The sequence below is a fragment of the Crassostrea angulata genome, chromosome 4 (genome assembly GCF_025612915.1).
Source record: "Crassostrea angulata isolate pt1a10 chromosome 4, ASM2561291v2, whole genome shotgun sequence".
Taxonomy (NCBI): Eukaryota; Metazoa; Mollusca; class Bivalvia; order Ostreida; family Ostreidae; genus Magallana; species Magallana angulata.
In genome coordinates, this window is record NC_069114.1 from 13,432,311 (window position 1) to 13,459,518 (window position 27,208).

Here is a 27,208-nt window from a genome sequence, read left to right on the forward strand (position 1 = left end):
CGAATCTATTATTTTAATATAGTAGTATATATCGTATTTGCTTGTTTTTAATAATGCTTTCAAAATGTACTTAATTTTTTATGTGGTTCTGTGGTTTAGCTGCATAAAATCAACATGATATTTACCTCAACAAGCATTTTTACTAAACGTAATATAGTTCTTGTTTCTAGGGATGATATGTAAAAGTTTTTGAAAATATCAGTTATACAAAAATAATGAAATTTAAGCGGTGTAATTATATGTAAATAAAAAAATCTTCTAAAATATTCCCGCAAACTAAAATAATAACTTAAAACAAAAGCATTGAAGACGTGTGTCAAATAGCGCCAAGCGTTGCACTGTTTGATCATAATAATTTATATCTGGTTTTATTATACTTCATCTTCGTATGCTGAGGCAGTGATTAATAAGCGCCTTACTTGAAGATGGCAATGAGAAGATTTAACAGCAGAATAGCAGCTATGATGAGGTATCCTGCACACAGGATATATACCAGCAACAGATTCCAATTTATGTGGGACTCTACGTCTGCATTCGAAGACACCGTTAAGTTCCAACGAGAAGACGAGTTCCAACAAGTACACTCAATGTCCGATACTGATGAAATAGTCATCGGATTTGAATTCGAACTACGGGCTGAGAAACAAAAACAAAAATGCAGTTAAAAATAATAAAAGTGTGAAGACTTTATATCTGTATGAAATGGGTATTTCCCTCTTACTATTTATAGAATCGGTAGGACAACAGAGTAGTGCCTTTAAAGGGGCATGGTCACGATTTTGGTCAAAAATTATTTTTCCGATTTTAATATTTACAATGTTTAAGAAAATCATTTTTAATAGGCAACCGAAATTTGAGTGTCATTTGTTGAGTTATAATCGAGTTACAGAGCTTGAAATTCTTCGCTATGTAAACAAAGCGTTTGTTTACACTTTGAACGTTGAAGTAAAAAAATCAGTTTTAACTCTAAATCGAATGTTTTAAACGTTAGGAACTGTTTATCTATGCTTAAGATGAATAAAAAGATAGACAAATAAGGTGGAAAAAGATTTTTTATTGGTATATTGAACCTATGTAAACAAAAACAGGGCACGAGCCTTGTTTACATGATTAGGAATTGTTAGCTCTGTATCTTGCTTATAATTCTACGATAACTCTCAAATTTTATTTTTGATCATTAGAAATGCATTTCCAAAGCTTTGTAAATAATAAAAACATACAAACAGTATTTGACCAAAATCATGACCATGCCCCTTTAAGCAAATAGTTCCTATACTTGCAGAGTGTATATACATTTATTGGGACATTTTAAATCAAAATGCTTGACACATGTCAGAAAAGAGGATTTGCAATTTTAAAAGCAAGTGTCAACATTGAATTATCGTTTGAAGAAAATATTTGAAATTGTTTGATGTACACCCTTTCCAAAACTGTGAAATTCCCTACTTTTACTTTCATTTTCAGAGTTTTTCAATACAGACGCATTTTGCCGGAAAACGAATCGGACTTCACACCACGAAATTTGTACAGGAAAGAGACAATTTGATGAGTTTTCATTCAAGAGGTCCCTTGTAGATGTACGAAAATTAGGGCCGGAGCTATGAGCCCTAACGTTAACATTAGCGCTTATCGAAAATGCATTTGTGGACTATACCCAAATAGTTGCTTAAAAAGTACATGCCAAAACACAACGCACAATAAAAACAAACTGAGAGTAAATTACATATTTTAACAATAATTATAATTAAATACATTTAACTTCATTTTTTATCCTTATTTTTTCATCGTTGCCCAACTAGTACAACTTTTCACGGCATTCTACATTATCTATCTTTAAAAAAATAATTTCCACAACAATAAAAACAAGTTTTTGTCTGCTCTCCAAAGCAAAATGTTATCATATGTTTATACATGTTGACACAGAATCTGAGTTTTCAATTATCATTTTTACATTAAAAAAAAAATTATCATGTTTATGATATATTCATCTCACGAATAAAAATATGATAAGTGTTGAAAGCGCAATATGATGTTCTTTTACAATACTGCAATACAGAATAATATAAGAATTTGTAGCAGTGTAAATTCCGTGTATGGGTATATATTTACTTTTTTCTGGTTTAATTACTTTTACACTCGGAATATTTACAATATCTGCATAAGTTGCCTTTTTTTTTTTTTTTTTATATTAATAAACGTTTTCGAAATTGAACTTTGCTGTTATTATACTCCTTATTCTCCAAGTTCTTTCAAGCTTTCCTTACTTTTCATCGATTCATCAAAACTAAGTTCTCCATACAGCTGCCAGTACGGGTGAAATAAAATGTCCCCCAAGATATTCCATGATGGCTCTGTTTGTCCATACAGAAGCGAATGTCTAGCTACTCCGTAGGCCAGGAGAAAGACGATTAACACCAGGAGAAACGTCGTAAGTTCGATATACTGTACAAAAAATCTTTAAATGAACACATTTTTCATAGTATGTATGTATGTATTGATTAAATTTAATGTAACACACTTATTTGATTTTAATGCAAAGGACAGTGATATTACTTTTCAGTTAATTGATTTTTGTGGAGGCCAGTGTTTGTCATAAAAACAGCTACTAGTATAAAGTCAAATAAAAAGCAATAAACACAGTAACGACATTGGTATGCTTTACGTCTTTATGGAATTCAGGTCCATGATACACAATTGTAATAATTTTGAGGATACAATTTGAATATGTTTCATTATATTAATGACTTTGGATAATGACAAATTTTTTAGCAAATATCTAAAGTAGACAAAACGGATTCATGTTGAGGGCACGGTCATTGTTTTAAATGTTTACTCATAAAATTGCATGATGAAATCATAATGACTGTCTAGCAGCATGACACGTGTCCTACAAAGGTTTATTTTCTGACCAAAATTGATTGTCATCGATCTCATTTTAAACTTTTATACCTGTAAAATATTTATGTATGTGTAGATATCGTTAAAAAATTAAGTCCCAGTGACGATGATGTAATGATATCTAAGATGTGACATAAACACTTTATGCTGACAAACGGGTCAACACATTCCAAAATTTTTATTTAATTCATATCTTTACAATAATGTGAATGCAAAAATGGAAAAGGCAATGATCGTATTGTTTTCTAAGGAAAAACTATATACAATATATATATTATATATATATATATATATATATATATATATATATATATATATATATATATATATATATATATATATATATATATATATATATTGCTTTAGAGCGATCGGCGACAGTAGCAACACCTTCTTTAAGAATGTGAACAAACGTTTATAATGTAGCTGTTCTTTTTTATAGTTTCTTAAGTAGTTTAGTAGTAGCTTTAGATTTTGTTTTCTTTGTTTTGTACTCATGTAATTTATTTTTTGGTCCCGAAGAAGGAACTGGTTGTCCCGAAAATTTGACAATTTCTATTGTTCGTGTCGTTAGCCATTTTTAGTGCTTTATATATATATATATATATATATATATATATATATATATATATATATATTATATATATATATATATATATATATATATATATATATATATATATATATATATATATATATATATATATATATATATATATAAAACAATGAAGAAACATTTAAGCAGGGACACAATAAAAACATATACAAATTCGTAGCATTTCAGAGCAATTGAGTGTAAAATCCAACTCACCATCATTTTGATCATCTCAAGCTTGGGTCCAATTCGGCTGTTAGCCGTGTAGAGCTTCATGATCCGTAAATAAAAAATGATGCAGTTGATGGAGAATACAATCCTGACATCACTCGCATTCTTGTTCGTATGCAAGGTAATTATTTGGACAAAAAATGCTATTACGGCTAACAAGAGATTCAACAGGTCGATAGATTTTAACTTTCCATACCAGTTTCTCATCTTTACACGAAAGGTGGGGAATGGAAACGCCAGAAGCTGAATAATTCAATGATTTGATGTGATTAAAACTCGTGCTCTTATATATATATATATATATATATATATATATATATATATATATATATATATATATATATATATATATATATAGATATATATATAAAGAGGAACTTGCAGTAAGCATAGTAAATAAAACATCGCACCGTTATGTTGATTTCCGAAATAATAAGGAATAAATAAACTTTACTCTTAGTAGGCGAAGAGTACTTTCGATACGCATGTAAAGAAAAACTGTATAAATGTATCAAGTCATATTAATAATGTATTAGTGCTATTTATAATTTATAAACCAGGAAGTCCCTGGTTTTTATTTCACGTTGAAAAATGACTTTTTTTTCCTGAAGAATGAGTGTCATTTGCAGTAAAATGAGCAAACTCTACGTGAAAAAAGTGACCTAAATGGAAACAAGACCCCCTTATCGCTATAATTTCTTGTTATACTTGTCTAAAACATTGTCATTTTTGCAGTAAACAGAACGAAACAGATATTATAATTCATATTAGAAAAAAACAACAAACCGTATGGAAAGTGCATGAAAAACGTATCGTATCATACAAGAAGCGTATCGTACCGTGCAAGAAACTCGTATCATTCAAACTCTATAGAGTGAGAAGCGTGCTTGAAATACACACTTGGTGTAGTAATGCGTTTCAGTGTCTGCATTTCAAAGATTCATGATTTTTCTGTGTAGCATTCACATTAATCTGCATAGGTACATGTATCTGCATTAAAATGCATATAGCGGGAAAATTATGTCAACTTACTGTGTAAAGCTCATCTACAATGAATGTTATTATCCAGAAAATACAGATAACCTCGATTGCTGTGATTTTGTCTGGTTGATAGTTCACTAATAGAAAGTATGTAAACAGACCCACAAAGAAAATGTACAGGATCTGTAAAACAATGAATAATACTGTAAGCAGATCATAAAGAAAACATGTAAAGAGTGTGTAAACAATAAAAATAAAGTTGTCATGAAAGGCTCTGAAGAAAAAAGTACATGACACACACACACACAAACACACACACACACACACACAAATATTTATATATATATATATATATATATATATATATATATATATATATATATATATATATATATATATATATATATATATATATATAAAGCTTCCTCTTCAGTGTAGTCACACAACCAGCCAACCCACTCTTTTTGAATCTTTAATGATTTTAATTCAGTATAAATTTGAAAACATATAGTGAATATCAAGTGGTTGCTTCAAATGCCTAGATATAATTAACATGGGAACAGATTGTTAAGGTTGTCACAAATATTGGAGTACTCAAATTATGACTAAAGAAAATATAATATTTTTTACAAAACTTTGCATATTAATATGCATACATCTTATGTTTTTTTCTGTAAAAGTAAATATGTATGGGTCACATTTTAGAACATGTAATTAAGATATAGCATGAAATAAGCTGGTTTTAACTTACCATTTTTCTTGACTTTTATGAAATGTAAGTCTAATATGCCAAAATATGTCTATAGAAATATATTTAAAAATTGTTCAAATATGTTTCTCGGAACACGAAAAAGTTATCTTAATCCACGAAATATCTGGAAATCTAGTCTGCATCAAAAAATAGTATGCTAAAGTAACAGTACTATTAAACTCTTAAATTATGAAAAATGTTCTTCTTGAAAACCATTCGCGAAAAAGCATGGTCCCTAAGTAATCTATGTTAATATGTTATGTTCTTTCAATATTGTTTGTTTGGCACTGATAATTATGAATATAAGAGTAGAATTATTATATGATGCAGACTTTCTAGACTACAGGTGACACAAAATGACCAAACAGAGATGGACGAAAATCTTTGACGATGGCAAGAAAGTTACTCTAACAGAAGAAAAAATATATCAAAATAACGTCTCCTTTGTATTGCTAAGTATTTAAAACAATGCAGAGAACACAAAACCCATATAAACAATTTTAGAGTTAGTTAAACTGTTTCAGAAACATTGCAGACACCAACATTTCAACGGCTCTGGGTCTTTCCTTATTGATCAGTTTGATCAATTTAACGAGGCCGGGTCTAATTTGTTCTGCCCTAGATTTTTGAATGAAATTTTTTATATGAATTTCTACTGATATAATTATTATTTTAAGATAGAAAAATAAGACATTTACCACACCGTTTGTTTAAGGGGTCATATCAAAGTGTGTTAATTTTTAACACAGGACCCTATGGGATTTTGATCAATTTTGCACATTTTTTACAATTTTTTTAAACTTCTACCCTAGGGATTTCTTTTTCTGTTCTACAAATTAAAGTTATTGCTAAAAGGCATCAAATGGTCAAATAAAAAAAACCTTTTACCTCCTGGTTTGTTCCAGGGGTCTTATCAAAGTTGTTTTTTTTGTATGCCCAATTTCCTAGTTTGTCAGATAATGGCTATTTTTTATTTGACAAAGGCGGATATGGTGACCTTTATAGTATTATTAAAACATTCAGACATATTTAAGTAATAAATAAATATATAACATCACATATTAAGGGTCATTAATAAAATATACATGGTTACTGTTTTGAAATATGAATTAAGCTATATTTAGGCGGGTTAAGAAAACGTGACAAAGGGCTAGACTTGCTGAACCCTCTTCACATTTTCGACTCGAGCCCAAATATAGCTTATACTTCGAGACATATATGTTTATTCCACAATATAATATCAATTTTACGCATCAAAAAAGTTATTTTCAACAAATTTCGCTGAATATCTGCAGTTGAAACTACCACGCCATGGCGTCAACAAAGCAAAAAGATGACGTCACAATACAAATGAAACGCTGCGCGAAAGCGTGCGCACTCGTTCTGTACTCGGCCTCGTTAAGTGTTTAATAAAACTATCTGCAAAAAAGTCTCAGTCACAAAAAATGCAAATCATATATATAAAACACCCTCAGAAAAATACAAATTGACGCTTTGTCAAGAATAATTGTTTTTTTTAAATTCGCTGTTGTCTTATTTTAACTTTGCTATTGACAAAAAGACATATCAGTTATGAAATGTTGGAAACTATTTCATTTCGTAATTTTCAAATTATTCTATTTATCAGGGTAAACACTCAGTTATTTTGAGTGTAGACAGATAGGTTATAAAAATAAGTCACACTTTGACCGTTTGCCAAAACCAAATGCATTTTGCACTAAAACCAAAAATACAGTTGATGTATTGTAGATGCAAATAACCTTGTACACTGTATATATACATTGAAATAGAAATATATTTCCTCACCTTTTTTACGAGAGAGAGAGAAAGAGAGAGAGAGAGAGAGAGAGAGAGAAAAGAGAGAGATGTTTGACAATCTTATTTCTACACAATATGCACAACCGCATATAAAAAAGCCCGACTTCCAAATACCCCAGTCCTTAATTTATAATACCATATCATATAATATCTGAAGATCTAAACATTCCCGCGCTAGACTTACCGAGTAATGGATGAATTTTGTAACTGGTGCTGTGTAAAACGTAAGGATTTTTTGAAAAGTCTTAGCTTCCTTCTCCCCCATTGAATCAACTTGAAGAAAGTTTGTCCACAGGAAAAAAGGGAAAATCACAGTTACTAAGACCTACAAAGATTAGAAACTGACAAGTCGAATTATGTATATATGATATATACTTAGTTATTCCATTTCAACTAACTGGTTTGCTTTTTTAGCAATCAAAAAATTAAAATTATTCTTAAAAACTACTACATTATATATTAAGATCAATCTTTAGCGCATTAAGTTGTAATACCAACTTGATAAACAGTCTAATTTCTAGCTGCGATACGTTTCTGAAACTCCAAATCTAATGGAATAAATTCACAATACAATCTATGATGATAAAATAAATATAAAAAATGTTATCGATAAATTTTATCTATGAATGGTTATTGGTTAAACAAGGTAACTGTGATTTAAGCGATTAATTGGTATACCCTCTTCCATCGAGATAAAATCCCCTGATGCCATGTTGCGTCGATCGAATTTCGACAAGCTGCAGATGAGAGATAAACCTATAAAACAAAAGAAGTATAATTAATGATACTTATAAAATCAACATAGAATAATATGACTTATTTTGTCCTGCCTTCTGTATTTTTATGTTTTGCTTATTGGTTGGTATATGCTTTTCTCAGATTTTGAAATGAAAGAAATGCTTAACTCCTCTGAATACTTATTACGTATAATGGAATTGATTTGATGAATTCACAAGTCCTAACAATTGAACAGATTGCATTGAATGCTTCATACATTCAACATTTGTCCATAAAAATAATCACCTATGATATGACCTGGTGTATGTTATAAGTGTTAGCAAAACTGCTCTTGTTTCATTGTTCTAGCTAACTGTTCTACAAATGTTAGATGTAACGTACCATATTCTTTGCGGAGGCTGCTATCTGTAGACTGGTCATTGAACTCCAGGTTGGAGATTTCCTCTCGGCCAGCATCATCGCCTTGTCCTTTTGTTTTGCATGACACTCGTCAAGAACACTTCTTGCCAGGTGCTCAAACTCACTGTGAAACAGAATTTACCGAGTTCACCAACACATATACTTGTTGAATAATACTTTCACTGGTTGTTGAGTTGATGATGAAAGTGCATATAAAACAAAAACAAACATTTTTATGAAACGTTTGCTTATCCTTGAAACTGTTTTCAAGTTTACGAAAACTGATGCCTACTTTAAAGAATCCAAAGTATTTGATACCCAATCGACTGAAAATGATAAAATTATTCTGTGCTTTACACTTCGATGTTTTTGACATTTCATATCAGTGGGTGTATTATTGAACTATATTTAGAGTAACATGTCTTGTTTCTGGAACATCATCATTGAATCGGTACTATTTTGCTTTTTGTGTTTTTATTGAGAACGTACGAATGCAAATTGAACTTAAGTAAATTTTGATCTTATATTATTATTAAATAAGTTTTTCAATATTTCATAACCTAATTTAACACAGACTAAACAATGTTATGTTTTCTTTTAATAAGAGTTTAATGAGAATTGTTGGAACAAATTGAATAGAATAGATTTATATATTGCGATTTTATCTATCCATAATAATAAATTAGAATATAGAATATAATCTGGAACAGACAAAAGTGTAATGGAACCGTTGCAGCAGTTTAATTAATACCTATCTGTGCAGGATAGTACTAAATGGTGAAATTAAACTCATCTTTTGTAAAATCGTATTTATCAAAACTTGTTTATAGAACTTTAATTTAAGGACTCACTCTTTAAAACCAAGCACTTTTTCTTTCAAAGCGGATTCGTTCCCATGAAAATTCTGAGCCATGCTGCCATAAATTCTAGAGGCGGCCACTGCACTGGTAATTGGCTCACTCCCCATCTGCCAGGCAAACTTTGCCATCTTTTGTCTAAAAAAATACTGGATTGATAAAGATATAAAAGTAAATCAAAGTACTGAGATTACTGAAAGACGGGGTCTTGAAAGTTTGAATTTGTAATTGTCCTGGATTTCCTCGAATATGCTTCCAAAATTTATGAGTTTGAATAAGTTGTTACAATCTATGTTAATTAGGTTTTTTTTTCAATTGTCTGATACTTTGTCTAAATTTTACTCAATCCCGGCCTTCATAATTGTAGAAAATTGACACAACGGTATATTATGTAAAATAAGACCCCCAAGGAAAAATTTTAAAAATTACTACTGACCGGGAAAATCAAACAACGATATCAAAGTAGATAATTTTAATCATTAGATTTATTCAATTTTGTGATCCAAGGGAAAATCCATAAGTCAGACGGTATCCATAATAAAAGTTCTATGAAAACCCCGAAAACTCTAAAACTGCTGAATTAACAAACAAAGTGAACATTTGTATACCGATAACAAACACAGGCACCTAACGTTAGAAATGTTTTTTTTACAATAAGATTCCAAGAACTTTGACAATAAAAAGATTTGTCACGGTCGCCATTTTGATTTTTAAGACCGACTTATCTGACACGATTTTCTTCATTTGCGATTCATGCAAAATTAATAAGTAAAAATCAATCCGTTCGCCACTTACTACTTTTCTGTGTAAACTCGTGCATCACCTACACGAAGTACGATACAACCGTTTCTTTCATTAAACATCATACTCCGCCATTAGCGTGTAAATGTTACGGGACCAGCCTTATTTTGATAACTACAAGTGCAACAGCAATCTTGTATAAGTCATTAAATTTGAACCTGATAGTGAACATGAACCTGTAAATATTTTAAGCATGTTATAATTATGAAATATTTACAAAAACTCTTTATTTAGTTTTTAAATTACTTTTTTAAAACTTATTGACTTTTCAAAAAGCAATGGTAATGTATTACTTTACTCATGTAATGGTAATGTAATGCATTACTTCAAGAAAATTAAGTAATTGTAATTTAATGCCCTAATTCATGAAGTAATGGTAATGTAATGCATTCTTTTACAATGTAATTCACCCCGAGCCTGATTCCAACTAAGCCGGAAAACATAAACATTAACATTTATCTTGGTTCTTAAATCGATAAGATTGTATATATTATATGATGTATAGGTCTTCCAAAATGTATAATATATTATAGATTTTGCTTACAATGCATTGTTTAAGAGTTAAATTCAGTTTAATCAATTAAAGAGCCAACGAACGAGAAGGCAAATTCAGACTTGTTTTTATTTTTTTCTTTGTTCAAAATTTCTTTAGAGACGAACAGCAATCATACCGCAAGTAGACTGGAAGCCAATGAAACACCTAGCTATTTAATTTGTAAAACATCTGTGTATAACCTGTCCCGATTTTAACTTCGGCTTGCTCATGAAGTTTGGTAGTATTAAGGTGAAAGATTGTCAAAATCAAATTCACAACTTTTCAAAAATGGCACATTGCGTTTGGGAACTTTAATTTCGATTCAACCATCAACCCCTTCTATTGATTAATGAGCTCGTACACCAACTGAATCGTCAATGGCGCTGTGCATTCAGTTACGTAACTCATTCCACATTTGAACCCGAGCAAGAATATTTTGATCAATAAAACTATTTGTTTATTTTCTAAATAGAATATTGTTTATACACAGAGGCTTAAAAAGATTTAATGCGTGTTTTTATAATACACATTTACTGAAATGCATGAAAACTTTCTGCACTATTTTCTTACGCGTAGACTCAATTCATGTGTTCTACGCGTGCCTTCCGGTTTGAGACTTCGGCTGACAGTAAAGCGATAGACGGGGTCACGTGGCATCGTCTCAAAATCAAATATGGTTGAATATGGACAAATATGGTTAAATATCATAATAGCTCAGGGATTAAAGTATCGAACTTGTGAACCACAAATCACGAGTTCAAAGCCGTCTATGGCTTTTGTTCACATTTACTAAATTAAATTTTTGAAAATATACTTTTTATACTAAAATTGTTAATTTTTCGCCTATTTTTTTATGTACATGTAAGGCTAATTTATCATGCTATTTATTATAATCAAGTAATTTGTGATGCTACTTCTGGCATTTTCCTCAGGTGAGTTAAAATTATAAGTAAATTTATGTGTATCTGTATGTTGCGTAAATAAGCCACAATGAATTTAAATAATTTACAAGTTTATTTCTTAAACCAGTATAGTAGAATCTGATTTTTGAAAATTGAATTCAAATAGATTCCACAATCCTATTTATGTATAACCTTACCCACGTTGAATTTAATTGATATTCACTTCAAACTCATTATGAAATAATAAGTTGATTGCCTTTTGAAATCTTATCTACTATAAAAAAACTCATCATGGTCAGGTCAGATAGAATGATCGAAGGCAACCAATTAATAAGCATATCTCATAATTCAAAGCAATCCACTAGTTATTTTGTCTTAGGTATACCCGAGCTATATGGTTAAAAAATAGTTTCCATAGTAATTGTCTTAAAATTATTATCAGACATGACAGAATTATTTAAATAGTTTATTGACAGCGTAATTCATCGTCACACTTCTGGTTTTTTAATGGATTTTGACAACAAATTAAAATAAATATATAAAAAAATTTATCTACCTTAACATGAGGATGGACCAAATCATCAGCTGTTTGTATGGATACTTAAACAACTGCTGTTTCAAGTCTAAGGAGTATTTTCTCCCTGTTGCATTATCAGCAGTTTTGCTTTCTTCGAAATCGTGGTCGTATTTGTACATCAGATACTCCATTAGGCGTTTCAAATCGTCGTATGAAAACGTTGATCTGTGAATCTTATCTTTCATTAATTCCTTCAGGTGGTCAGCATCCGTTCGACTCAATGACTGGAAAAAATTAAAAACCCAGACGTACTTATTGGAGTTAAATCTTGAAATAAGGCAAACAAATACTTAATTATCGGTCTTAAATATATAAATTTATCATATTCTGTCATTTTTCCCGTCATACCGTATATCAGTTTTTTTTTGCGCGTGTATCCAATTTCCGCTTTGTTAGCGACGATTTCCGAATCGCAGAAAATAAATCAGCGTAAATTTGAGACAAAGTTTGTTCTTGTAATAGAGTTCTCTCCTTTCTGATAAAGTAACCAGGTAAGTAAAAGTGCGATGAGCTATGTTCAGTTAGTTTAGTTACAGGTACAAATTGCAGGATCGGAAGACAAGCGCCAGATAATAGATTTGTATAAGCCTCGTTGTTTATGAAATAATACATTGACAAGCTAATTGAACGGTCGCTTTCCTTGGGTAAACCCATGTCTAATTAGACCTGAGCTACTGGTATATGTAACAATACATGATCTATTAATTTATGACTGTTTGAGTCTCTGAAAATATTTACCGGTAATTATTTCACATTAAGGAAATCGTGTAAATGGTTTCATTTCCAAATTTTCATTACAAAGAGCGACAATTTAGATACTTTCCCCCTCTTACCTCACAGGATTAAACAATTGTAAATTACACATATATTTACAATGTGACTTTGAAATAGTGAAAATTTGATTCGTGTAAATTTCATATACCGTTCTAGGCTCTGATCCGCGGAAAAAACATGACGCGGAAAAACCTGATATACGGTATTTGGAATTACTAAAAATAAGAATTCACTTACGGGTGATATAAAAAGAATTCAAATTTATATAAGATTTCTTTTTCATTGTCACATCATCATATTTTTTTTCAAACAATTAACAGAAACCATAATATTTCATATATTTATATTTCATATAAAATAATTGAAAGCGTTATTGGTCTTTGTTTTGTAAAATCATAATCCCAAAAAATATTCTTTATCGACCCATCAAATAAAATAAAATTTTAGTGTGTCGAGGGACCTTAAATGTTGTTTTCCTTCAAGGATTACATGTGAATCAGGTATAAATGTATATTGATTCACAGGGGTAAACTCATATGTAATCCATACACATTCTTTTTATTAAACCAAAAAATAAATGTTTTTTCTGATTTATATATCTTTAACTGACCTTTTCGTAAAGTGTTTGTAACCTTTTTCTTGTAAGAAACTCCTTCATCACTACAGTTTGCTGTAATATCATAGCAACAAACTCCACTTTCTCTTCAATGATGGCTTCCATCAAAATTTCTTCCAGACTTTCTAAAAAATAGAATGACAAAATTTAATTGGGATATAATTTTTATACTCTGATAAAAAAGAACCTGTGAGCTTTTTTACCTTTGGGCCAAAACACATCTTCCCTAAAAATCTCCTCCTGAGCTATATCGGCTCTGTCCCAGGTTAATGCTAGCTTCAGCTGGTTTTTCCGGATTTCATCGGAATTCTCTGCGCCCTCAGCTTAAATGATATGATTATATCAAAAATATGTATTGTACAAACAGCTATAAGCCAATACTGCGGAATCACTTTTATCTGTGGGGTCAATGATCGCAGATTGTTCCAAGGACGTCACTTTGAGGGTAGCAATCTCTGCATTGTTTAATAAAACTTAAAGAAATGCTTGTATATATTTTACCCACGAAAGCAACGAATGTTCGTCCCCCACCAATAATTATGATTTCACAATATTTCTTTCTGCCTGCCGTTATTTGTCATTTAACTGGATTTTAAGTCTACTCATCTGAAAATTAGACAACATGTGGTCTATTTTATAATTTTTTACAAGGCAGACTACATAAACTCCATTTTGAATGTATCTTGATTATGCTAAGTTGATCAATTAATATGCACTGATGTTAAGTTCACCGTTTCAGCTCATAGTATTTTAATTTTGCATTCTTGGGAAATCATATGAAATCATTGGTTTATGAATTGCATACTAAACAGTTATAAATATAAAACTAATTTTCAAATGATGTTAACACCTTTGGCATTATAGCGATATATCATACTGCACTCATGCTAAGTTGCATTGATTCTGTTTGCGCTAACTCGTGAAAGGCATAAAGAATCTAAAGTATAAAGACTTCAGACAATAGTGTGTTTAATTAATGTCATTTTAATTGTAGTGATACTTCATAAACATGATTTTTGTACCATTCAGCGGTGTTTCTTATCTAATGGATAGATATTTGAACTAAAGAGACTATTTTATAAATGAGACAGGAAAATCAAAACATGCTAGTTTCATAGAACAAATCAACGTTAATACAATGATGTTACTTACAATTCAATAATGCTGTAAGAATAGCAATATCTAGGTCTTCATGTTTGTTCATTGGAAAGATATTTATCTGTCAATGAATAAAAAAATATCAGTTATCTATAGATTTATTGATTTAAGATAGATAGCACATAGCACATATTGTGAAGACTTTTTTTCCCCAAACGTTTTGTTACAGGTAATGAGTATATATATATATATATATATATATATATATATATATATATATATATATATATATATATATATATATATATATATATATATATATATATATATATATATTATTCCGATAAACTGTTATTACATTTCATGATAGTGGTTATAGGAAAGTTATTCGTTATTCAATATTATGTACAGAGTATATTTTTTGTAAAATCTGGTATAACAATGACATTACCAATAATATATTGATCAAACATTGAGTGAATTCGTGCATTTGAAAATAACAATTCACATCACTATTGCTGTTTAGTCCATAAAAATTGAAATAAACGTACCAAGTTTCTGTACTTCATGCATTCCATGACATTGGTAAGATGTTTATCTATGTTCATTTCAATCTCATCTTTGTTCCACCTTCCCCCGTAGGCATCGCGTATCTTGTCTCTCAGTTTGTCTTCACGTTTTTGTTTCAACTCCCCGTTGCTTATAAAATACACAATGATAATTCATTTCTTGAGAATTTATATCATTATGCTTTGTATATGGTTATACAATGGAACATGTACTTACAGCGAAGATGCATAATCATTAACAATTATTATAGACTGAAGTTTTATATATAAGAAAAGGTTAAATGTTATAGATGTATTGTAGTAATATAAAACATGTATCAAGTCTTCAATATCTATTTTTTTTCATTAATATAAATTTACCCGCTGAAAATCCATCGCAAGTCTTTCGTAGGTGTGAGTAGCCTACATCCCAATGCATTTTTAGACTAAGTTCTTATATAAGAACCTTTCACTATATTCGATGCCTGTGCGATTCTCAAGTTATGCCCTTTATTTAGGACAACTGAATTGATGTCTTGAGAACAAACATAACGAGGCGAATGTTGACTGGTTTTGTAATGACTGATATGCACATTAAAGTGAAACAAAATTCTATAGTTTGATACTTTGATAACTTTGATTTTAAAACTTATAATGACATATTTACAGTTCATTTTTTTAATTCTCCGGGGTAGAATAAATCAATACTATGGAATAACCAGAGACATAAATAACAGAGATTCGTAACTCCGGCAATAGCCTGTTTTGTTGTTGAGAAAATGTTACGGGACCAACCTTACTTTGAGAACTACATATTAGCAAACTGAGAAAATGATCTTAAACCAAAAGTATATTGTTTTTATGAAAAATGTGCATAACTTTTAAACCTTTTTGAAACAAAAAATTGAAAAATAAGATAAATAAATAGAAAATATATTGGCCAGCTATAAAACATTCTCGAACGACGGGTAGCCAACTGCCTCCTAAAACCCCTCTTTTGATATTGTTTATAAGAAATTAACTCATGAAAAAATAGCATTTTGAAAATTTTTGTGATAGGTTTTAGCTGTTTATATTTTGATGTAATTGTTTATTAGAAAGATATACTGATTTAAACTGGGATCCGGAATACTTTACATTAGGACCGCGAGATCTCGCAAGATTTTGATCAGTTTCCAATCTGTGTTATTTATATCTCTGGGAATAATCAAAATTTGTGGGGGCAATTATCATGGATTGCTTCAATTCTACAGGTTCGTCGAGGTGTAATTTGGTGTTTTATCTTTTATCTTAAAAGAAAATATGAGTTTTTTATAATTATAATTTATTAATTCGTGGATGGTGTCAATTGTTTGTGATATTCTCGCACTCGAATATGGGTAACGGGCTACAATTTATCTAGCTAGTGCACTGATATAATTGAAAGTATAAATGTCTGAGAATAATGAACCCTTACGTAGTTTGTTGAAAAAAGGAAATAAGAATAACAACATACTATATTTGCTTTTTCTTTTCAAATTATTTATAAAAACAAAGAAAAATCATCTAAAACAAATGCGTTACAAATTGAGTAGACGAATGATCCGTGTTTTTCATTTCATTTTGTAAAATATCATTGCTAAAATAAAAAAAAGTTTCCTTATACCGTATTCTTTTTCCATTGTAGAAACTCTTTTTCTTGATAATTGTATTATAACCTATTGCATAAATAATAGGATGCCTTCTCTTACTTCGAAAGACAATCAAATTATTTTCACCCAAATTAGTTATCTCTTAGAGTCATTTGGCGTTGCATGCAAAACTTGTTGAAAGGTTTTCATTTATGCATCTGGTCAGTAGTGCACAGAGTCAATACAGGAGAGGTTTTGGCAGGGCAAAATTATATACTTTGGTGAAATATGACGTAACTTCAATTGATTTACGTAGGTCAATTAATAATCTACCTACTAAAACTTCGGCAAATTAAATTAATTCGCCCTGCAAGAGAGTGGTACATCAATTATTGCGAAAGGGTCTAGTAATTAATTTCATAGCGATATGAAATATCAATAAATTGCATTTAAAATGTGAGAATTGAATTTATAACCAGTCGTGATTTGTATATGGTTCACCACCTGCCTGTGACATCTTAAGATATCAGGTTAAGGGGTTATATTCTTTACCTGAGAAACAATGGAAATTACGTTTGTTTAACCAGCCTTATGGCATAAAAATATCTGGATAATTCAATATAGCTAATCTTGCTTAATGGATTTTCTCTTCATATTCAAAAGTTTAACATAGCCCTTTTGTAGTTATGGTTATAGTTTTTTAGAAAAAGATTGTAAACATTTTTCTCTTCTTATTTCCATTTAATGTGACCCTGTCCTTTCCCCTGGAATTTTTGTTTGAAAATTTTATGAAATATAATATAGATATAAAAATCTTGAATCTTAATTATCTGAGAATGCTTTTACATGCGTTTCTGTATTTTTAGCCAATTGTGTCTGAGGAAAAGATATTAAAAAACAGTAAATTTTATATTATTATAGATTATCTCTCTTTGAAAGAGCGTACATCATTTGTACAAACTGAAATTCCATTTTGTTTAAATTTTGTTATTGACCATTGCCAAAGCGGTTCTATAGAAGACGATTAAATTTAAAAAAAAAAAAAAAAAAAAAGAATTTACAATGACGACGACGCCAAACAGAAAATTTTGATCAGAAGAGCGCACTTGAGCCTCTGATTAAGTTTGGTTAAAACTTACATTTTGAGTTAAGCAATATTTCTGAATGCATTTCAAACTTATATAAAAAATAAGAATAACGTTACGATTTTTAAGAAAAAAAAATCATGGTCAACTGATTTCATACATATGTCAGAGATAAAGAAATATTGTTCCTTAAAAAATAGTATGTAAGACTTTATCTTACATAAATTGCATATGAAATAGTGTACAAAATATAAAAGATAGGTCTTATTTGCAATTGTAAATATTTGGCTTAGGTAAAAATTACACATTTTCCAAACAAATATTTGTTTTTCCACAAGAGAATGATAACATACACAAAAAAGATAATACCAATTAAAAAAATCATTGGTGAACTTTTTACCTGCTGTGAGAATATGCATAGGCCAGGATGTCTGCTGCCCGGCCTGTTCCTGAGCAGACGACAACAGGAATATTGTGATTGAGAGACACCATAGCGTCATTGATAGCGTCAGTCCCACCCTCTAAGATCACAAGCACAACTGGTATTCCTAACCCACCAGCTTTCAAAATACAAACAATTTAATATATACACCTCTTTTAGTGTTATGTCTTCATTATAGTTATTTTAAAATTCTTAAAAAATAAAATCAATCTTCTGTCTCTAGTCTGATTAATTCTGTGTGTGTTTCTTTCCATACATATTCATGTAATTATAGATTTTTGTAACAACCTACACTAATAAAATGGAGTGTTTTTTTTCTAACCTTGTTTTGGTTTCGAGACTTTCTGCTCAAATAAAGCCCGAAACTCCGATGCTCCTTTATAATTGTTCCTGTATCCATCGTCGACAAACACGAAGTGTGTGTGATTTGGATTTAAGGGCACAGGCTTACCATGTTGAATAACGTTGCTGGTTTGAAAATGCACTGGAAAACATCCCTAAAATTAAGAAAATGGAAAGTTTTTATACCTAGACAAAAATAACAATAAATTAATTTTGAAAGCATTCTAAATAAAAACAAAATGACGTATAAAAAACAGGAAGACAATTATGTTGTTAACTTTTTAAGCATTCATAGTACAGAATCAAATTATTCCTAAATCAAATTAGAATGCAAATGCAATTTGATCTTATTGACGCATATGTAAGATAAAATTCATTAATCAAACTTATAATTTATTTACATTCAGTGTTTATTTCCCTTAATGTTTGCATCTGTGTCGTTCAATGTTCAATTACATACTTCAAACCTCATCACGGCGTGGGGATAAAATAATTTAAAACGTCAGCATCGCGAATTTAGTAAGTGTATTATTAATAAATTCATTGAATCGTTCAAACTGTTAAACCAATTTCAATGTACTTTACATAAAGAACTGTTTAATCATATCCATATATCCTCCCAAAAACAAGCCCTGAAAAAGATTGCTGACACAAACTACATGTTTTGCTACAGAAGCGCCATATGAAATATTTGTTTATTTTTCCTATTTATAACACTCTATTAGAGCGTATAAATTGTCTTGAAAGAGAAAATGTAAATAAATTCATACAAATTATCATAAGAAAATATATAATTCAATTTGTCTTCAGAGCCTGGTGTGTTGTAGGACCGAACATATAAAATAAAGCATTCAATGCTTACGGTTATTGTAATCTAATTTTTTTTTATTGTACTCACATTACCCCTACTAATAAGTTTTTTCCTATTTTTGACATATCCCCAGGGCCCTATACCGATCAGTCGCAGGGTGTGGGTGATTCGGTCGCCGTCCCACAGGAATGACTGTCCCTCACTGACCGCATTCCCGACCGCCCTCATCACCCCGACGTTTGATCCAGTCGTGATCAGCCAAGCGTTTGTTGTTTTTGCCGCCTGATGAGGAAAATTATTCAAACATGTAAGAGTAGCAAATTGTCACAAAGTTGAAAAACGAGTTTGTGTACTTCCCTTATGCAAAGCATATCATCCTTGAATTGTAAAATTGAAAATGATAGAAAAAAAATTCGGCATTCAAAACAACTTTCGTTGATTAAACGACTAGAAAATGTGAGGGAATGTTTTGGCGATTATTGATATTCTTGATATGTATTATATTACTCATTCCGTTAAAAGGTAGGAATATGTGTTGCTTTTGAAGAATAAATAAGGATGTGACAGTGTTGTTAAAATAAGGAGGTTTAAAAAAAAAGTAAATAAAGGATAGGTTTTCTAATGTGTATGTGTATTTCAAAGTTAAAAACCCAAAGGATGAACAGTTTTTATTCTTCTTGGAGGAGGAAGAATGGCATGAGGGGGCTGAGTTTATTGGGGCAGCAGATGGTGCAGGAGGAAGAGATGAAGAATGACGCAATATACCTTAATGAGGCCAGCGTTGAAGGTTTCTCTCATCTTGTTGTCCAGCTTGAAGCTCTTTGCCCCTCCTATTACAGATATACATAAGCTGGGACGTTTGGGTTCCATTATTTTCCAGTGGTCCTCCATAAGCTTCAAGCATTTGTCTACCGAATCATTGTGACTCAGTCGAATATACTAAAACATTAATCTGAATCAGACTCAACTAAAAATGTGTGTTTTAAAATAAATTAAGCAAACATAAAATAAAAAAGCTTAAGTAACGACACATAGAAAACTATATACTGTGACCTCCTTTTCAACATTCATACATAAATAAAAATATAAGGATCGAAACTGCTGCTGACTCGTTGTTAGCTGTTAAATAAAACTGAGAGGGAAGTCTCTGGAGAAGGTTTTGTAAGATTTCAATTTCTATATAACATGTCTGCAGTTGCTCTTTATGCAAAAAAAAAAACAACTATAAATCCAACTATAAAAAAATAAGTTCTTGTATACCAATATATTTAATTATTACTAAAATTAAAATCTGCCAGAATGAATATGTTAACTTCCTACATCAGACCCTAGGAAAACAAATATTCAACATGGGTTTACTACATGTATGCCTGTATGGAAAACACTATTATATGATGTCTTTTCTCACACTGTTTTATCTTTTAAGTCTTGATGAACATTTTTACAAATAGCAATGGCTGTAAACTTAATTGTTAAGATTCTTTTTTTAGTTTGCATATTTGTATTTGTCATTTGATAAAGTTATGCTGTAAACGAATTGCGTCAACAATCTTCTCAGTTTTTAAAGAATATTAATAGTTGTATGTTGTAAGTTCTTTTAATTAAAGTTCACATTGCTTCTAGTGCGAGCAAATGGAGAGAGGAGATGTATATCAGCACCCAAATACTGCTGATGATTGAATTTCATTTGAAGGCATATCTAGGTAGTTTCTTGGTTATGATAATTCAAACAAATACCTTGGCAGGCTTGGAGTTTTCATTGTTTACAAAACATATTTTGCCAAACGTTGTACAAGGTGTTCTTCTGAAAGCATCTTCTTTAGTCCACGTAACATTTGATAGCAGTGATGCTAAGTTTCCTGGAGGAGACTTTCTAATATTTGCAAAATTTATGTCGCTTCGCAACTCTGAAATAAAAGTTAAAATCGAAATTGTGACCACAGTAGCATAATTTTTTTGTAATGCGTATTTAATACAATAATCATTTCATTTCATATTTTGCTGTATGTTCCTTTTCGGGCAATACATTGAAATAATATGTTGGATGTTTTAGCCCAAAAGTAAAAAAGGAAACATAATAGTTTGAATAACTAGAATCAAAATGGTCCCATACTCATTTGAGTTGAAGTGTTCTCCAGATATTATTATTTCACCTTTTACTCTAATCGTGGCCGCTACAGCTTGAGTAAACTTTTCTTGTAATTAAGCCACAATATCTTTTAAATATTTCACTTTATAACAAAATGCCAGGAAGCGGTCGCTTCTACATTTTAAAAGTTTTAAACAATTGTATCTTCTGCGGACTTACATGTATACATAATTTGATTTTTTTTAAAAATCCTATTTCAATTTTAAAAGCAAAATTTCATTAGAGTAGTATGTTTATTACAAAACCCCCGAATTTCACAATATTTTCAAAAACAAATTTCAATAAAAAAAAAGGAAACATGAAAACGTTCTGTATATTACCGTCTCTTTATATGATCAAAGCACACAGAATTCTGATTGTTTTTTTGGTTCAAACAAACGCAACTATCAGAAGTATTTAACAATACAAGAACTTAGAGTCTGAGATTATAATGCGTTGATGCAAATTTGTTGAATTATCTGTGGAGAAATAATTTTAACAACTTTGAGACAACGAGTCATCCATGTGATCAAAATGCACACAAACGATTAAAGTATGACATTTTTATAGGTGGAGCGGATTTAACTTTTTTAATTTGTCTTACAGTGGATTCCTTGAATGATGTTACATGAAATATCAGTTGTTCTAAAGGTGACAGTTAATGCCTTTGAACCTGCTTATTTTACGTATTGGTAAGGATATCTTAACATATTGGATCAAGCTTAAGAGCATTTTTTAATATGCTAATCACTATAATAGAACTTTGCCTTCTGCTCTCCTTCCTTGTGTAAAAGAAATCTAGACTAATAATTAATCAATGCTTAAACAATCTATATACTCCTTGATATAATGTATAATCAGCCTCTAGTGATTTATAAAGGTCCTTAAAGAAATATTTTTTAAAGATCGTCCTTTATAAAATATTGCACTATTACATGTATGATATACTTAAGCTATTATCCATAGGTAAGAATATAGAAATGGCAATTTTTCTTTGATATCTCACGCATCTGATCATATTCTTTTAAAGCAATGCCCATTACATTCTAATCTAAACTTTGGGCTCATTAAAAATATAAGTGCTATAGTAAAATTTACAGAAATAAATTAGATTTAATTGTAACGCGCTGAAAAATTGGCTGAAAATTATTTTATTGAAAGAATGTTTCATATATATATACTTAATGGGAACAGTTTATACTTCGCGGTTTGCAATGCATCGCCTGAAAATTAAAATGTTCTAAGAGCCAAAATTTACAGAAAAATTATGTATGCATATTGTAAGAATCGGCTCAAGGAGATCTATCTACTTATGATGTCATATTTGAAATTGTTTCATGTGTATAGAACAATATTTACATTATCTATATTCAATACAAATGCATTAATAGAAAGTGTTCTCTCTCCCGTAATTAACCAATGGAACTGTTTACTGGTTGTCACATGGGTAATGCATTTTGCAAGAACTTACAACACATTTAGTTATCTTTATCCCTTTGTAATGTTCGATCTCTATATAAATATACCATGTCCTTGTTAAATCTTTTGAATTACATACTACCACCTACCTCCCTGTTCTATGTCCATGTTACAATCTTTTGATTTACACACTACCGGGTAGATTTGAACAAAAATCATGCAATTCTTTAAAACAGAAAAATAGAATACTGATTTTTTCTAAAGTTTGCAATTCAAAACCCCAACATTAAAAGTATTTGATCTCTGAAATTTTGACATCACTCTCCTAAAATTTTACAAAATAATAAAGAACATTTTAATTTTCAGGTGACGAATGCGCAAACTGCCCTTACCCAGTTCATACCCAAATTGATTGGGTAGCCTTTAAATAAAATGTTTATCTAGAAAAAAAGATGATTGAATAGAAATATAACAATTTAAACCATGTGTCTCATATAGAAGAAAGTTTCATATTAAGCGATTGTAGCCTGTAGTCGACTGAATTCTTGAAACCTTATGACAATAGGTTTTGTACCAAAATTAAAACTGGTTACACTGTTAAAAAACATTACACTTTTTGTGATTATATCTTTATGACAATCAGTATTTATAAAAAGACAGTCGGCAAGAAATAGCCGGTACATAGTTTGTAGTAAACCTAATATGTTTAAATTCCATATAAATGCTTGAACTCCGCTCTCTCCCTATATGGGATTGCTGACCACGTAAAAGCCATATAAGGTCAACTATAAATCATGTAAATAATAATATTAGACTGGATAGAAGAAGTATTTCATTGTTTAATAGTTGAATAGAAACCTCCCAAATTATACAAAGTATTCCAATGAAGAAAACACTTACCTTCAGGAACAAGACAATCAGTATTGTTATGAGCGTTAGAAATCACCACATGCTCTGTAAGAATCTCCCCACAATGACACCTAAACACCAGGTAAATAATATAAAATAACTTTACACAGAGTAATATGATTTGCTTGGTGTTTTTTTTTCACCAATCATTTCTCTTAAATATCTTTATCAAATTTAAGTTAATGGTTATCTAACTGGATTAAATATTTGCTTAAACAGGTCCATGATTGCATGTAAAAACAATTTAAAGATAGTTTTACTGAGGGAATTATTCAAATGCAAAATATTATAGAAATTTTATTCATTGAAAACTTGATTGAAAACTAATTCTTTCTATTTGATATCAAAAAGACTTTAAAACATCTCCAAAATTAAAGCTGTTTGGTTCATTTTTATATCGGATTTTATGTAAGCTTTAAAACGATGGCTTTGTTCAATATGAGTATATTATAATAAAAGTTAGAGTTGTAAAATCATATGCTTGACAGTAGTTTTCTCAGTCATTTAAGCCATACACTTATTGAAAAATGATATGAAAATTTGTTTTCAAAACTAAGTTTACACACAAAGTTACCGCGATATTTTGCTCAGATTCGTCCCCGACGTCGAGGCGGATATGTTTGTTATACAACTCTGACAGTTGTTATAAATAAAGGAAATAAGACATTAAAAATGTTTTGTAAATTAAGACTAAACCTGTGTTTAATTTTTTACTAACTTTCAATTGTTTGTTGTGTTCAGAATTGATGCATAATTTGTGAGTTAGAAAAACCCAATTGTTTGGGGAAGGAAACTAAACGGTTCTTTTTCTTAACTCATCCATCATGCATTTGCCATTTTTCTGTGTTTACATGAAGAAGGCTTTTTAAAAAACAATTTCCAATGAATTTAACAATGAAAACAGATTGAATCTGCTGATTAAAGGGTTGAAAGTTTGTAACTTTTTCAGATAATTTGTTTGTATTGAAAATTATTTGATACCTTGATATGCAAAAATATGGACCAGCCAGCTTTAACTACTTTCCTTTTAAAATTGAACTTACTTTAAATACTCGATCTTTTCCACATTTGCTACACTCAATTTGGTTAAAATTTTGTTTGACAAACCAAAGATGTTCTTCTTTCCTCTGAAATAGTACACTGACAATAGCACATCAAGTAAGTAAAACGATCTGTAACAGAACTCGTTAGCAAAATCTTTGATATAGCAAACTTTTATTGAGTCCCTGCAAGATTCTTAAAGCAAATCTTAAAACAGTTTTTACGGCCGCTATACGAAGTTACAGATATTGGGAACTGATTTAAGTCCCATAGAAATGAAAAAAACGACCTTTACTACTTTAACTGCAAATTGATTTATAATCTTAAAAATGATATCAGTGTGGAAGAAAAAATATATGTAGCGAATTCGCTATTTTGATTGTTACGAATTCGTTATACAAATGTAGTTAATAACTGATATATCGAAGTTTATAACGTGATTGAATCATTTCTAGCATTTTGATTGGCTGTTATCCAAAAATTTAGTCATATTCACCTGCACGTGGCCTAGGAGATTAATATAATTTCTTATTTGTTTTACATTAGACAAAAAGATCGGGGGAATTTCGGGATTACTCCGACTTGTAATCATTATTTCTCTCGTCCAATGAAATAACATGTTTGACCATACCTGTTTGGCTATGGTTTCAAACTAAAAGGTTATTAAATATTCATCCCAGTTGTCTGTATCAATTCGTCTCTGTATCACATAATAAAATAATTAATGCTGGGGTTTTTTTTACAATCAATATGATTGTTTAGCTACCCTCAAAGTTCAATATTCCCCTCGCCTACGGCTCAGTGAAAATTGCACCATTCGAAAAATTAATCATATAACTGACATAAAAAGCAGCAATAATTGTATAATATCCACTAATCCTTAAGACTATGACCGAGGTTTACTGTACTTCATTAAACAATCAACTAAAGTTTTTATTCTTTCATTTGTATCAAATTGCATTACAATAATTACATCTGATATTATAATATTAATACCATATATATCTTATTTCTATCAGAAATAATAGTGATTGAAAGAATGTTGGTTTAAACACATCCACTGTATTGTACATACATGTATATATTTAACTTTTTAACCTACTTTTTGAAAATCTGATTCCTTTTTTTGTGGATCTATGCGATCTTTAGGAATGCGACCAAGTCCTGGGATCTTTTTGCGCATTTCTGATTTTTGCGCTTCCTTTAGCGTCAAGTCTGTCTGTATTTCGAAGTGAAGGGTTTCCTTGTTTTTTCTCTCGGTCAAGGTCGACGGACCTGCTCCCCCTTGGTCTGAACGAAATCGAACCCTGTCATATTTCTCTGAGGGGTGTATTTTTGTGTCCATAACAATACCCGCCATTTTCTGTCCTTTTTGCGGGGGTGGGGGGGGGGGCTCTTTCAAAAAATACTCCTGTCCTTTCTGATGAAAGAAAGAGTCATGTTGTATATTTGTTAATAATATCAGAAAAGCACTACTTTATCAGCACAAACGGGGTTGAATTCAATTATTTGCTCAAATTTTTAGTTTTAAATGTCACACAATTTACAAGTGTCCAGAAGAGTAAAAAAATGCTTTCTCTACCTTTTAGCATGACGTTTTACGCATTAAAGCCGGTGGTTAAAATCAAATTTCTTATTTTGTTGTCAGATTTTAATATTGTATTCATGCATGTATCTTGTCCTAAGATATTTTTTCTTCATTTTTCCCGTTTTAAGAAAATACACATACAAGTACTTGTCGAAGACGTACAATCAAAAACGATATAAGGCGAAAATGCAAGATTTCTTCTTTGATACTTTATCTGTTATACCCAATGAAGGTTTGAAATTGCAAAACATTAGAAATCATACTGACCACAATTTTAAATCAATAGATTTGTAATGAGAACTTTAAATATACCAAAGATCTTATTTGCTACTGATCATTAGTTGTTACCTTTAAAGTATTTCAAGTTAGCTATTCCATACGTGAACGAGGGAGATAATTACAGTCATGGAGCAAATGACTACAAAAGCCCATATAAGATGTTTATCAAGCTTTTCGTTCGTTTAATAGTTTAAAAAGATAAACAAATTCAATTGACAAATTTAATTTTACAATATAAAAACATCGCGTTACAGAAAAATGATTTCAAAAAAGTCCACAACCTAACATCATAAACCAATATAACGTTTAAGAAATTACTAAATAAACGCTAAACTTATAAAAGATTATCAATTTGAATCGACTTATTCATCAATGAAAACTCTTTAAATGTTTAGACTGCATTTAGTTTTCATGATGCAGACCTGGTAACAATGG

General features: G+C 30.4%; 1 pseudogene; it reads right to left on the bottom strand.

The window, feature by feature from the left end:
* LOC128179631 (transient receptor potential cation channel subfamily M member-like 2) overlaps positions 1–26,306 on the bottom strand; it is a 32,031-nt pseudogene extending 5,725 nt beyond the window's left edge.
* Between the last annotated feature and the right edge of the window lie 902 nt (positions 26,307–27,208).